Source organism: Salmo salar, chromosome 15 (genome assembly GCF_965601325.2).
Source record: "Salmo salar chromosome 15, fSalSal1, whole genome shotgun sequence".
In the NCBI taxonomy this organism is placed as follows: domain Eukaryota; kingdom Metazoa; phylum Chordata; class Actinopteri; order Salmoniformes; family Salmonidae; genus Salmo; species Salmo salar.
In genome coordinates, this window is record NC_138305.1 from 75,326,663 (window position 1) to 75,343,059 (window position 16,397).

Here is a 16,397-nt window from a genome sequence, read left to right on the forward strand (position 1 = left end):
GCGGAAGGATATCCCATGTCCCTCAAGCTGAATAGAACTTCTCTTTAGTATCCATTTGCGTGACGATATACTAGGATATACTATAATCATAATTCATGTCGTTACTCAGCTATCGATGCAAAGTCTTGTCCAGTATAACTTCAATTTCACGAAAATACATTTCACTGCCGGTGCAACCACACATGCACAAAATGTAGCATCCAGGTCAACTTGTGTTCTCCAGCATTACAATGTACACTGAACAAAAATATAAACGCAACATGTAAAGTGTTGGTCCCATGTTTCATGAGCTGAAATAAAAGATCCTAGAAATGTTCCATACACACAAAAAGCTTATTTCTCTCAAATGTTGTGCACAAATTTCTTTACATCCCTGCTAGTAAGCATTTCTCCTTTGCCATCTGTGTGGCAAATCAAGAAGCTGATTAAACAGCATGATCATTACATAAGTGCACCTTGTGCTTGGGAAAATTAAAGGCCACTCTAAAATGTGCAGTTATGCCACAGATGTCTGAAGTTTTGAAGGAGCATGCAATTGCCATGCTAACTGCATAAATGTCCACCCGAGCTGTTGCCAGATAATTTTATGTTCATTTCTCTAACATAAGCCTCCTCCAACATTGTTTTAGAGAATCTGGCAGTACATCCAACCGGCCTCACAACCGCAGGTCACTTGTATGGCATCATGTGGGAAAAGGGGTTTGCTGATGTTAACGTTGTGAACATCAGCAATGTTCACAACGGGGGTTATGGTATGGGCAGGCATAAACTATGGACAACGAACACAATTGCATTTATTGATGGCAATTTGAATGCACAGAGATACTGTGATGAGATCTTGAGGCCCATTGTCATTCCTTTTTTAAGATATCTGTGACCAACAGATGCATATCTGTATTCCCTAGCCATGTGAAATCCATAGATTAGGGCCTAATGAATTCATTTCAATTGACTGATTTCCTTATATGAACTGTAACTCAGTAAAATTTTGAAATTGCATGTTGCGTTTATATTTTTGTTCAGTATACTTCTAATGTTTTTGCAACGACATCTGGATCAAAATACATCTTAGGAGTCTTTTCTCCTCTGAGTCAAATAATAATATTCAACCAGGCGAAATAAAAAAAATGGTTAGTTGAAATTACGCATCAATATTGTATTGTATAGATGTTCAAAATATAGGCTAAGCACAGAGGAGACGACGACCAAGAAAATGATATTGTCCCAATAAATTATTTCTTATTATTGCGGTTTACTCCCACTGCCACAGGGAACTAAGCATGCCACATCCATCCAGCGGCGCAATCAGATATCGTTCAGTTACTGCCTCTCTTCGCGGCGAGTAGGCCTACATCCTATGTGATATGGAGCATTGTAGCCTTAATTAAATGGGGAAATTGACGAGCTATATAATTTCTTATTACTCATTTTTGTAGAGATGCCACTCCATTAGTGGGTGTGCGTCAAATATACGTTTTCTCCAAATAGGACAAAGGACGCGCGCTACAATAATGGCCACGTACAGCTGTGCTGATACTGTTTCAAATCTGCCCGTTCATTGTCGAAGTCACACTGTTGGATTGATGTTAACAGTCGCCCGTGTCGTTCCTCAATTCGGAATGTAAGGACTGACCACGACTTTTGTGGACTACAGCAAAAGTAATATCACAGAAAGATTGGAATAGTCTGCGGGTGGAATCTTTCATAAGGTAAGAATACAACATTATCCTAAGCATCCACGCATAATTCACGAGGCTGGGTGATTAGATTAATTTAGCAAACCTATTTAAATGATTTATGAACCAGATAAGTAGCTACTAATGCTGTTTATTAAACAAAACATAATTGCGTATTATTGCTAATTCAATGCTTAAGGTAAACTGTATTTCTCTTCACTTACATGTTGATGTCATGGCGAAACCAACCCTACAGCAAAAAAAGAGTCATAGACTAGAAAACCAGAGACTAGAATTTATATGCAAACCTCTTGAATAAAATATAGCCTAAACTGTGCCTACATAGGAGGTAAGCCTTAACTGTATTTTATTAAATGGTGATATGCCTAATTTGATGAACAAGACAGTATTCGAAACGAATTAACCGTTATCAATTGACAAGGCACGAGCGCTGTAATCATTGGAGAAGTCATGGCTTACTGTACATTGCCTGCAGTCAGAGTGAAGAAGCTCTATCTATGTATGATTTCATTGCAAAAACTCGGTTCAACTGTTTAAAATTAAGGGCTTGAGAACTTCTGAGTTTGTGAGAAGAAGATAGAAGACAGTTGTATGGTTTTATGAATTACATGTATTATGTATATGGAAATTGGATCTCAGAAAATACAATGCTTTGGCAGCATAGAAAACAGTAAATTACAATACAGAAATGACTAGAAAATGGATGCATCTGTGGTTAGGTCTACAGCCTAACACCCAAAGCTTCTGGCATAACGTGCACATAGCAGGTAGCCTAACTGTTAAGAGCGATGGGCCGGTAACCTAAAAGGTCACTGGTTCAAATCCCTAAGGTGGGCATTCTGCCCTTGAGCAAGGCAGTGAACACTGAACAACAACTGCTCCCTGGGCATTTGATTAAGGCAGCCCCCCCCCCCCCCCCCCCCCCCACCTCTCTGAATCAGAGGGTTAAATACGGAACTGACTAGGTATCCCCTTTCTTGCACCTCTTCAATGTATCAACTACAATGGTGTCTTATGAACATTATCAATCATTTATATCAGGCACATATTCATCCTCAGGCAGAGACTGTAGTACTTTGTCTCAACTTTTTTAGTTTCCTATTGAATTGCGTAAAACATTTTTGTTGTGTTTTTGTTAAGTTATATCAAGCTTTTGTGTCTAATGGCAGGAAATGATTTTGCATGTCTTGGCTCTGCCGTTGCGTTGCTTTGTGGCCAGTTGTCTGCACCAACCTAATCATTGAAGTATTGTCTAACAGGGCCATAAGGAAAGGGACTGAGGAACTGCTTATTGCCACCACTTTTGTCTGTAGATTACCATATATTACACAACTGACAGGATATTGGAAATTGGTTGTCGGTGTGACTGAAGACCAACATTTGCCTACTGAGCTAAACCTTAGACATTATCTCTGAGAGAGCCAATACACAATTCTTTAGGTCTCTGGCATGGTGTCAGAAGAAGCCCGTCTGGTGAACTGGCTCCACTACATTCACTCTTCCTTTCAATCTTGGCACCAGTGTTACTGACCATGTATCGTCCCGGACTGCAATAACCTGCTAAGCAAAAGCCGAGACGTTGGGTCGTTCAGCCCAAACACAAAATTACAAGTATTCAGGTCTCCGGCAAGGTTACTCATCACATGAAACAGTTGAATTAGCTAACTCATATACCACATCTATCTATAAATCACTGATAGGCCTACATCTGAGCACCAGTACAAACCCTTACATACACACACATGAACATGAGTACATCAATATACTGAACACAAATACTATTTACAAATACACATTCAGGTACACACTTGAATACAATTATACATGCAATCATACACCAAATGACATGTAGCCTATGCATTTGCATATGACTTGAGAATATTCCATATCATACACACCTGAACAGAAATTAGATGGTTCCTAGTCATTCAGTAGTATTAATTAAGGCAGCTTATGAGTCATACACACAAGCTTGTCACCTGCCGCCCCTCTGTTTAAAATATTTTAACTAGGGCATTGCCGACTGGGATTCTTTTTTAGACGTGTGAATTACGGGGTGCAGGTGCACCAGATAGCAAGGTTATTATAGTAAACTAAAACTGAAATTCAAGCCAAAACTAATCATGAAAAAACTATTCAGTAAAATGAAATCAAATAATTAACTTGTTTAAAAAACTAAAACTGTTCTGAAACTATTATCTTCGACTCCAAAATAAACTAAAATACAATAAAAATCATTATGAATTATGTTCAGTTTTAGTTTTCTTTTCTAAACTTTGGGCAAAAATCAAATGGGTTCTCATTTAGGTTTTCAAGCTTTTGGGGGGATTTTCAAGCTATTGATCTGTCTGTCAGGAAAGACGCAGGAGACGAGAAGCAAGTACAGGGAGTGAACATTTAATGAAACACGGACAGGAACAGAATACGGACAGCATCTGGACAGGGCAAAACGAAAACGATAATTCTGACACAGGGATCTAACAGAGGAACAGACAGATATAGGAGGGGCAATCAACAAGGTAATGGAGTCCAGGTGAGTCCAGCGAGCTCTGATGTGCGTAATGATGGTGACAGGTGTGCGTAATGATGGGCAGCCTGGCGCCCTCGAGCGCCAGAGAGGAAGAGCGGGAAGAGGCATGACAGTACCCCCCCTCCCCCTAGGGGCGCAACCCGGTGTCCCACCTGGGCGAGCCTGACGGGCCGGCCGAGATGTGGGCGCTGGACAAGCCGGCTGAGTCGTAGAAGCCCGGCGAGCCAGCTAAGGCGTGGGAGCCCGATGAGCTGGCAGAGGCGTGAAAGCCTGACGATCCCGCTGAGGCGTGGGACCTTGACGAGCCGGCTGAGGCATGATGTGGGATGTGAGCCTGATGAGCCAGCTGGGGCGTGGGAGCCCGACGACCCGGCTGAGGCATGACGTGGGATGGGCACCAGCCGAGCCAACCGAGGCAAGGCAACCTCTCGAGTCGGTAAAGGCGTGGAAGCCCGATGAGCCAGCTGAGGCACCCCCGGTTCCTACGGCAGCGGCACCCGGACCCGACGTCATCAACAAAAAACAAAACCCTCCCTGATGCTTCAAATATTGTTGTCAGCATTCTGTGAGGACAGACGCTAGAGACGAGAAGCAAGTACAGGGAGTGAACATTTAATGAAACACGCACAGGAACAGAATACGGACAGCATCTGGACAGGGGAAAACAAAAAGTCCAGGTGAAGTCCAGGTGAGTCCAGCGAGCGCTGATGCGCATAATGATGGTGACAGGTGTGCGTGACACTGTCAGGTCGAGCGCCAGAGAGGAGGAGCGGGAGCAGGCATGACACTGTCAGGTAAATGCTGCTAGGAGATGGTGATGTTTCAAATAGGCCTAGCTTGTGCATCACTATCACTAGCTAATCTCAGTTAACCTGGAACTAAAGTATTGCGTAATTGGTCAGCTGCTAGAACAAGGAGTGGAACTGGAACGAGAAGCTCCACCCTCTCTCTTTGCATGTTTGGGGCCCGGATTTCCCTTCCCCTTCCGAAATTCAAAAGATGCTAACACCTGCGAAATCGTGATTTGTCAAAATAACCAGTGACCAAAAAAACAACATCGGAACTACTGTAGCTCGTCATTAACTTTGTTGATATTTTTATCAACCTACTGCATACCTATTAAAATATACATTTTAGTGTGCAGGGTGTGCTACCAGCATGCTAACACTTATTAAGACAGAGCGGTAGCATCGCTAGCATTCACTGGTTGAAGTTGAAGTAACATTTGAGTGTAATGGAGTTCACTGGTGACTATGACATGAATATACAGGTAACTGCAAAAATAATGGAAACACTTGCGTAAATGAGGGATACAAAGTGTATTGAAAGCAGGTGCTTCCACACAGGTGTGGTTCCTGAGTTAATTAAGCAATTAACATCCCATCATGCTTAGGGTCATGTGCTGGGCAGGCCATTATTTTGCTTACCATGGCTAAGCCCCAATAGGATGAAAATGCCCCCATCCACAGGGCACAAGTTGTCACTGAATGGTTTGATGAGCATTAAAACTATGCAAATCATATGCCATGGCCGTCTCAGTCACCAGATCTTAACTCAATTGAACACTTATGGGAGATTCTGGAGTGGGGCCTCAGCTGAGATAGCGTTTTCCACCACCATCAACAAAACACCAAATGATGGAGTTTCTCGTGGAAGAATGGTGTTGCATCCCTCCAATAGAGTTCCAGACACTTGTAGAATCTATGTCAAGGTGCATTGAAGCTGGCTCATAGTGGCGCAATGCCCTATTAAGACACTTTATGCTGGTGTTTCCTTTATTTTGGCAGTTACCTGAATATCATTCATGACATTTGGACAGGAGCTATAATTACGGTTATAATACAACAAAATCTGTATGTCGTTATTGCTTGAATTCAGGAGTGGCTGAACTGTTTTTAATGGGGAAAGGTTGGTGCGTACCCCGCTTCTGTGATTTTCGTTGAAAGCTCTGCTTCCGGTGCGTGGACCGATTACTGCCGAATATAAAACAAAGAAAAAAACACACAAATATAATAAAGTTGGCGGAGATGACACTTTAGGACAGATGGAAGGTCAAAAAATTAAGCCATGACAACATCGTGGGGAATCATTGTACATGGATGAGGTCTGCCAAGTTTTTCAAATGTCAAAGGAGGGCTCTCACAGAAAAAGTGTGAATACCACTGCCAACCAGGCCACTGGCCTTACCACACGCTACTGGCAAATACTTGACTCCATGATGGTAGTATATGAGTCATTCTACAGAAGTGGTGCAAATATGTCGTCCAACATATATTAGGTAGACATACAGAACCAGTCAAAAGTTTGGACACACCTACTCATTCAAGGGTTTTTTGTTATTTGTACTATTTTCTACATTGTAGAATAATAGTGAAGACATCAAAACTATGAAATAACACATATGGAATCATGTAGTAAAACCAAAAAAGTGTTAAACAAATCAAAATATATTTTATATTTGAGATTCTTCAAAGTAGCCACCCTTTGCCTTGATGACAGCTTTGCACACTCTTGGCATTCTCTCAACCAGCTTCATGAGGTAGTCAGTTATTTGTCACATGCTTCGTAAACCACAGGTGCAGACTAACAGTGAAATGCTTACTTACGGGTCCTTTTCCAACAATGCAGAGTTAAAGATAAAAAATGTAATAAAAAATAGAAATAGTGACACGAGGAATAAATATCCAGTGAATAACGAATAACAATAATGAGTAAAAATAAGATGGCTATATACAGGGAGTATCGGTAGGGGTACGAGGTAATTGAGGTAGCTATGTACATATAGGTAGGGGTTAAGTGACTAGGCACTTAACTTGTCATGCTCTCATCTTGCTAGGTCTGGATCTTGGAAACAATGTCCTGGTATATATATTGTTCTTGGAACCTGGATATAACCTTAGTTTTTGGTTTACAAACCATAGGCAACCCAATTTGAAGAAGACTCCAGCCACCCAAGTCATAGACTGTTCTCTCTGCTAAATAGCTAATCATAAATGGCTATCGGGACTACCTGCATTGACCCATTTTTGCACTAACTCTCTTGCACTGACTCTAGTATGCACACACACTGGACTCTACTCACGCACTCACAGACTTACACTGACACCCCAACACACACATACAGTGCATTTGAAAAGTATTCAGAGCCCTTGACTTTTTCCACATTTTGTTATGGTACAACCTTATTCTAAAATTGATTAAATCGTTTTTTACCCTCATCAACCTAAACACAATACCCCATAGAGACAAAGCAAAAACAGCTTTTTAGAAATGTTTGCAAATGTATACTTTGATGAAGCACCTTTGGCAGCGATTACAGCCTCGAGTCTTCTTGGCTATGACGCTACAAGCTTGGCACACCTGTATTTGGGGAGTTTCTCCTGTTCTTCTCTGCAGATCCTCTCAAGCTCTGTCAGGTTGGATGGGAGCATAGCTGCACAGCTATTTCCAGGTCTTTCCAGAGATGTTCGATTGGGTTCAAGACCAGGCTCTGGCTGGGCCACTCAAGGACATTCAGAGACTTGTCCCGAAACCACTCCTGTGTTGTCTTGGCTGTGTGCTCAGGGTCGTTGTCCTATTGGAAGGTGAACCTTCGCCCCAGTCTGGGGTCCTGAGTGCTCAGGAGCAGGTTTTCCTCAACGATCTTTCTGTACTTTGCTCCGTTCATCTTTCCCTCGATCCTGACTAGTCTCTTAGTCCCTGCTGCTGAAATACATCCCCACAGCATGATGCTGCCACCACCATGCTTCACCGTAGGGATGGTGCCAGGTTTCCTCCAGACGTGACGCTTGGCATCGTGTTTCTCATTGCCTTTAGGTGCCTTTAGGAAAACTCCAAGTTGGCTGTCATGTGCCTTTTACATGTGCCTTTTACTGAGGAGTGGCTTCCGTCTGGCCACTCTACCATAAAGGCCTGATTGGTGGAGTCCTGCAGACATGGTTGTCCTTCTGGAAGTTTCTCCCATCTCCACAGAGGAACTCTGCAGCTCTGTCAGAGTGACCATTGGGTTCTTGGTCACCTCCCTAACAAAGGCCCTTCTCCCCCTATTGCACTGTCAACTGTGGAACCTTAGAAAGACAGGTGTGTGCCTTTCCAAATCATGCCCAATCAATTAAATTTACCACAGGCGGACTCCAGTGAAGTTGTAGAAACATCTCAAGGATGATCAATGGAAACAGGATGCACCTGAGCTCAATTTCGAGTCTCATAGCAAAGGGTCTGAATACTTATGTAAATACGGTATTTCTGTTCTATTTTAATACATTTGCAAACTTTTCTAAAAACCTGTTTTCGCTTTATGGGGTATTGTGTGTAGATTTCTGAATAAGGTTGTAACGTAACAAAATGTGGAAAAAGTCAAGGAGTCTGAATACTTTTGGAATGCACTATACACACACAAACACTACATACGCCCACACACACATAACATATGCACAAACTCACACACACACTTTTACACTCACCACATTTGCTGTTGCTACTGTCTATTATCTGTCCTAGTTAAAGACCACATTTATAGTAGAGTACATTACAGTACAGTACAGTAAAGTACAGTAGAGTAGGTTACAGTACAGTATAGGGGTGTGAACTTTTAAACGTTAAAATGTTTGAGCAAAATTGGGACGTTAACATAAAAATAAATCCTTAACCAATGTTTTATTTAATTTTTTCTCACAAAATTAAAATCCCAGTGCAGTTATTACAAAACTACCACTAACAGGTCCTGATCATCATAATAAAGGGAAAAATGTAAATTAAACAAATGCCTAACACAGCAATACTGTAAAGTTGGCATCTTTCAAATTATTTACCACAGATATGAAGTGCTCTGCACTTTATCACCATTAAGTTGGAGAAGTGGCAGAGAAAGGCAAGCGACAGCAGAGAACAGCCTGCTCTGCTCTGAGTCAGTATATCGAGTCTGCTGCTGCGCTGTGCTTTTATCTGACCCAATGTTACAACGATTGGTGCTTTGTAAACATGCTGAAGTACGGACTGACTACTGGGAACTTCATCAGCAAGCTGTCAAACTATTGCAAATGAGTGACAAGCTACACACTGTTTATCAGTGCAGTGCCAAACATCCTTACACTCTTAGAGAAAAGGTGCTAGCCCCATAGGACAACCCTTTTTTGGTTGCAGGGAAACCCTTTTGGGTTCCATGTAGAACCTTTTCTACAGAGTGTTCTACATGGTACCCCAAAGGGTTCTACCTGGAGCCAAAAAGGGTTCTACCTGCAACCAAAAAGGTTCTCCTATGGGGACAGATGAAGAACCCTTTTGGGTGTAGCTATTGTAGCTCGCTAAAGTTCTATCCCTGTGTACAGGTTAGCGTTTTTCGTCATCAATCTTGTTCTGGAGGCAGCTCTTCAGAGTGGTCACTAGCTGGCACAGCCACAAAATCATAAAACCTAATCCTAACCTTAACCCTGACCTTAACCATAATGCTTAGCCTCCTAACCTTAAATTAAGTCCAAAAAGCAATATTTATAGCGAATTTTGACTTTGCAGCTCGCCTATCTAAGGGGAAGTCACTCAGTTCTGCTTCCAGGACAAGACTCGTGACAATAAATGTCAACCTGCCCCTGTGTTTGTCAGTGAAGCTAGCTAGCTAGCTAGCAGGCAGGCTACAACAAGCTAAATCAGCTGAGGAAATCACTGGTGGCCGACATACTTGCACATATTTTGTGCATGAGTAGAGAGAAGTAATTTTGTCATTTTATTTTCTCACTGTCTATCAGAGTGTGCGTCTGTGTCTGTCTCAGTGCCCGTGTTTCATAGCGAGTGACCTGCACAACAGGTCACGGGAGACAATGCTAACAAATGAATTTAGAATTTTGTAATATTGCTACGTGGCAGTTGGAATGTTGAGTGACCAAAACCACTATCAAACTATTAAACAGGGATCACTATAGAAAGCGGCCACTTGATACTGGACTTAGGGGCCAAGTTTTCGGTTTGAGATTCAGCCTATGACTGAATCATTGCCCCATAGCGGTCAAATGCAATAGGACCATATTTTAATCCCAAAACCGTATTTTACATATTTCTTGATATATTAGATGTTCGGCAGTGACACTTAAAAATACATGAAGATTTACCAACATGCTCACTAATTTTCTCCAAAATGTTTGCAGACAGACTACTCACCATGTGGCGATGCTGGAGAGGGATGCAATCCCATCACCTGGTAATATTTGTAGGAGTGTTGCTTAAGGCACATTCATTCTACTGTCTTTTAATGTGTGTGTTCGGCGTTGATTTCAAAAGGTGGGACAGGATAAAACAACTCCTAATTAGATCAGTATATTTCAATGTAATAACAGAACAACTCAAGATGTTTGATTGAAATAATGGTGTTAAAAAATTGCTATATTTTCAAACAGCCACCTCTCAATAGAAATACGTTTATAAACAATGACTTTGTACTACATTCATTTAACAATGAATATGTGTTTGTTATTGCCTTGGATTGAATTAGAACATATCATGATGTTAATAAATGTTTAAGTTTAGAGACTTTTTTTATACAGTAGTTTGTTTTTATTTACCCCCAAAAATTTGATTTGAATATATCGTTTTTTTTTACAGCACCTTGTACTTTCACCCTATGCATTCTTTTGAGCATGGATTCAATTAAGTATATTATTTTTGCATCTCGACCTCCTTGGGTTATTCCAATTCATTGTTTTGAGTCCGAATACCTTTTGAACTCCCCAAAAATATTTGTCATAATTCGCTCTTTTATGATTTCTTAATCAATAGAGACTACACCAACGCACAGAACATACTTTTGCTCTGTGCAAAGTTGAGGATTTGATCATTCATTTACTGTCAGCGTGTCTTCAGCATGACCTCCAGTCCCTAATGACTCAATCAAGTACTTCATCAACCTGGAATGAAGTGTTGCCGATCACTCTGCATCAGAGATATCATATTGGGATAATTGTTTATCACAAGTTGATTATTCGTCATTCACTGAAGATGAGTCAGATAGATTGCATCTTGGCTTCTGAAGGACTAGTTCATCCCACTTGGTGAGAGTGCTGTGTCTTCACATCTGCTGCCTGCCTGCCTGTGGTGGATGACTCAGCGGGCCACGCCAGCTGTAATTCCTAAACTGTCTCTGACTCCCCCATCCTGGAGACAGGCTTTGTACTCCATGACACTACAGTATTCTGCACTATTCCAAAAGGGGAAGATCAGTTAATACCTCGGAATAGTAAGTCCCACTCTGCTTCCATTCAGGCCCAGTCTCTCACATGGACAATGGGAGTGTCAGATATCTTCCAGTAACAGATCATGCTGATGATGGTAGACTGAAGTGGGCTGTTTGTATGCATGGGAGAATGACACTGTAGTCAGCCATTTGATAGCACTCCAAGAACACTCGCCACAACACTCCGAGGCCTTGTACTTGAAACAGAAAATGTCACCCCTAAAGATGTCACGATTGTACTATGTATGTACATGGTCTGAGAGACCCTATGACCTAACCTGTGTCATTAATAAATTGGAGACCTGTGTCTCTTAAACAACACAGTAAAAACAGGCGAAGGGTAATCTGATCCTAGATCTTTCATTCAGGGCAACTTCTGACTAAGCTCTGCTATATCTGGCTCTTATTTATCAGCTGTTCTCCATTCACTTATAGGAGGCATAGTGTTGCCTTCGTGATAATGTCATAAGCATGTCATAATACTCCATAACGTGTGAATTATGTCAGTAAGCTGCCGTTAGTTTCTAAGACATGTTTGCCAGCGTTCGTGACATTATTCAGACTCATATTTACATTGTATTTACATTTCAGCAATACATGTTATTAACTTCCTAATGGGACCTCCATTATGGCAGTTCACTCACGTCACATAGAATTGCTTGGAAACACAAATGTACTACTCTTTATTGTATTGTTCTGGGTTTTGTGGTTCCCTTTCAGGTTTTCACTCGATGTTACCACAAAATGGGAATACCAGCTTGGAACCACTCCCTGACTAGACAAGTGACTTCTCTTTTTGAGTGTGGCATTTGTGCTATTTTAGCTCACTTCCCAAGCGGTAGGTGAAAACCTCTCTTTGGATGACCAGAGCCTTTCAGTGACTTAATGAGTCTCTCCTGGGGCCAAAGCAAAGTGCTTGTTGGGTTTTAGGGTCGCGAGGCTTCACGGCTACGAGGGTGTGCAGGCGGCGCTTCCGGTTTAGACGCTGGCCTGCTGCGGCACGGAGCGTTCATCTTTTCCGACAGCTCTGGAGAGACAGGCGCTTTCGGCCTAGGCCGATGCATCGTGCTGATTGGCAGCAAGGCACCGGGGGCATGAGCAGCTCTCCCACCCCAACTTACAAACCAATGGGGAGATGTAGGTCAGCTTCACATTCAAACACACACACCTCTGTTCTGTCTCTCCAAACACACTGACCTGTCTATCTGTCTGCATCCTATCCTTTTGTGTGATATGCTGTCTCCATCAATCTACTTTATATTCTATTTATTTATTTCTCTCTCTCTCACTCTCATTAACTCACACACTTATTCACTTACTCTCTCTCTATATATATACAGTACCAGTCAACATTTTGGACACACCTACTCATTCAATGGTTTTTCTTTATTTTTACTATTTTCTACATTGTAGTATAATAGTGATGACATCAAAACTATAAAATAACACATATGGAATCATGTAGTAACCAAAAAAGTGTTAAACAAATCAAAATCTATTTTAAATTTTAGATTCTTCATAGCAGCCACCCTTTGCCTTGATGACAGCTGTGGTAGCCATGCTTGTTAAGTGTGCCTTGAATTCTAAATAAAGCACAGACAGTGTCACCAGCAAAGCACCCCTACACCATCACACCTCCTCCTCCATGCTTCACGGTGGGAACCACACATGATCATCTGTTTACCTACTCTCACAAAGACACAGTGGTTGGAACCAAAAATCTAAAGACTCATCAGACCAAAGGACAGATTTCCACCGGTCTAATGTCCATTGTTCGTGTTTCTTGGCCCAAGCAAGTCTCTTCTTCTTATTGGTGTCCTTTAGTAGTGGTTTCTTTGCAGCAATTCGACCATGAAGTCCTGATTCACACAGTCTCCTCTAAACAGTAGTGGTTGAGATGTGTCTGTTACTTGAAGTCTGTGAAGCATTTATTTGGGCTGCAATCTGAGGTGCAGTTAATTCTAATGAACTTATCCTCTGCAGCAGAGGTAACTCTGGGTCTTCCTTTCCTGTGGCATTCCTCATGAGAGCCAGTTTCATCATAGCGCTTGATGGTTTTTGCGACTGCACTTGAAGAATCTTTCAAAGTTCTTGCAATTTTCCGGATTGACTGACCTTCACGTCTCAAAGTAATGATGGACTGTCATTTCTCTTTGCTTATTTGAGCTGTTCTTTTTATAATATGGACTTGGTTGTTTACCAAATATGGCTATCTTCTGTATACCACCCGCACCTTGTCACAACACAACTGATTGGCTCATACGCATTAAGAAGGAAAGAAATTCCACAAATTAACTTTTAACAAGGCACACCTGTAATTGAAATGTATTCCAGGTGACTACCTCATGAAGCTGGTTGAGAGAATGGCAAGAGTGTGCAAAGCTGTCATCAAGGCAAAGGGTGGCTACTTCGAAGAATCTAAAATATATTTTGATTTGTTTAACACTTTTTTGGTTACAACATTATTCCGTATGTGTTATTGCATAGTTTTGATGTCTTCACTATTATTCTACAATGTAGAAAATAGTAAAAATATAGAAAAACCCTTGAATGAGTAGGTTTGTCCAAACTTTTGACTGGTACTGTATATCTACAGTATCTATCTATCTATCTATCTCTATCTGTGATGATATGATGCATTCTGTAGGCCCCCCCCCCCCCCCCCCCCCCGTGTCTCACTAAGCTTCACTGACAGATTTGCAAAGCACTAAATTACTCATCCAAAGAGTAGGAGGACGTGGGACTAAATCTTGGCTCCTTATGCAACACTTTGTTTGAGACCTTCATTGAAATTATTTTGATAGGCTACTAGGCTTCCACATTGCCACAGACAACGCTGGCATTGTATTTATTTGTTTAATGAAGTGAACAACATGTTAGACAGTATGTTTATATTACAGATACAGCATCATTTGATACATCATTTGGCATCACTCTGTATCTGGTTCTTATGTCGGTGCACATCCTGCAATTTATTTAATCTATACTCAGTGATTTTATGGCTCGCCAGCATTTTCCTTGGGACATAGCCATAAGTAAACTGTATATTTATGTAATGAGTTGTTGATTAAGCGGGTCCACTGACTGGAAATATTGATGAAGCCAGACTGATATCAGATGATTTGTGGACTTTGGCTTTGGGGGATGTTTGGCCTGCAGACTTGGGCTGGCGCCTTGCTGCTTTGGCAATGTCGCCGGCACACAAAGGTCTAGAGAAAAACTGAAACATGGACAAAGAGGAGACTTTTAAATAGCACTTTGACAGTCCATCAGAGTTGGACATTTTACCTTAAGCTCCTGAATGGCTCAGACAGACAGCACAGATTGGGAGCACAGATTCAGCTGCAGAACAGCGCCCCTGGAAGATTGTAGGGCTTAAGTGACTCGCTCAAATGCAGGAGAGGCTATCTGTGATCTACCTTGCGGTGGCCAGTTCATCTCCCCTATTGTCCGCACGGGATTCAAACTGGATACCTTCTGGCTTCTGGTCCACTCCTCTAACCTCTGAACTTCCTATTGCCCGAGATCAGAGGAGATGTGAAGGAGGAAGCACCCCACTAAAACTGTCCCGTGTTTGCAACGTCAGGGTTGTGGGTTCGATTCCCACGGGGGACCAGTATGGGAAAAAAAATATATATATATATGAAATATATGCATTCACTACTGTAAGTCGCTCTGGATAAGAGCGCCTGCTAAATGACTAAAATGTAACTGAAGCCACATAATGAGAACTTAGCCAATAACCCATGTGTCTGTCCACTCCCTTCCACATCTCTGAAAAAGCCTGTCAAAAACAGACCAGGCAAAAAAGATTGTAGACAAACAATATGTGTAACTTTGACGAATGACTTACAAACTATCCTGAACAAAAATATAAAAACGCAACATGTAAAGTGTTGGTCTCATGTTTCATGAGCTGAAATAAAAGATCCCAGAAATTTTCCATACTCACAAAAAGCTTATTTCTCTAAATTTTGGTGCACAAATTTGTTTACATCCCTGTTAGTGAGCATTTCTCCTTTGCCAAGATAATCTATCCACCTTACAGGTGTGTCATATCAAGAAGCTGATTAAACAGCATGATCATTATGCAGGTGCACCTTGTGCTGGGGACAATAAATTGCCTCTTTAAAATGTGAAGTTTTGTCACACAACACAATGTCACAGTATGTCCAACCGGCCTCACAACCGCAGACCACATGTAACCACGCCAGCCCAGGACCTCCACATCCGGCTTCTTCACTTGCGGTATCATCTGAGACCAGCCATCCGGACAGCTGATGAATCTGAGCAGTATGTCCGTCTGTAATAAAGCCCTTTTGTGAGGAAAAAAATCATTCTGATTGGGTGGGCCAGCTCCCCAGTGGGTTGGCCTGGCTCCCAAGTGGGTGGTCCTATGCCCTCCCAGGCCCACGCATGGCTGCACCCCTGCCCAGTCATGTGAAATCCATAGATTAGTGCCTAATTCATTTATTTCAATTGACTGATTTCCTTTAATGAACTGTAACTCAGTAAAATTTTGAAATGGCATGTTGCATTTATATTTTTGTTCAGTATAGTTGTAATGTTTTTGCAACGACATCTGGATCAAAATACATCTTAGGAGTCTTTTCTCCTCTGAGTCAAATAATAATATTCAACCAGGCGAAAAAAAAAAAATGGGTAGTTGAAATTACGCATCAATATTGTATTGTATAGATGTTCAAAAGATAGGCTAAGCACAGAGGAGACGACGACCAAGAAAATGATATTGTCCCAATAAATTATTTGTTATTATTGCGGTTTACTCCCACTGCCACAGGGAACTAAGCATGTCACATCCATCCAGCGGCGCAATCAGATATCGTTCAGTTACTGCCTCTCTTCGCGGCGAGTAGGCCTACATCCTATGTGATATGGAGCATTGTGGCCTTAATTAAATGGGGAAATTGACGAGCTATATAATTTCTTA

General features: G+C 41.7%; 1 protein-coding gene across 2 annotated transcripts in view; it reads left to right on the plus strand.

Moving 5' to 3' along the window:
* The first annotated feature begins 1,272 nt into the window (after positions 1-1,272).
* The window catches only part of gpr153 (G protein-coupled receptor 153), a 57,739-nt gene continuing 42,614 nt past the window's right edge, over positions 1,273-16,397 (plus strand). The window contains exon 1 of one of the 2 annotated variants that reach the window (XM_014146171.3): positions 1,273-1,709. The gene's annotated coding sequence lies outside the window, so the exon portion shown is untranslated. The remainder of the gene's footprint in view (positions 1,710-16,397) is intronic. The other variant, XM_014146172.3, reaches the window with a different exon arrangement.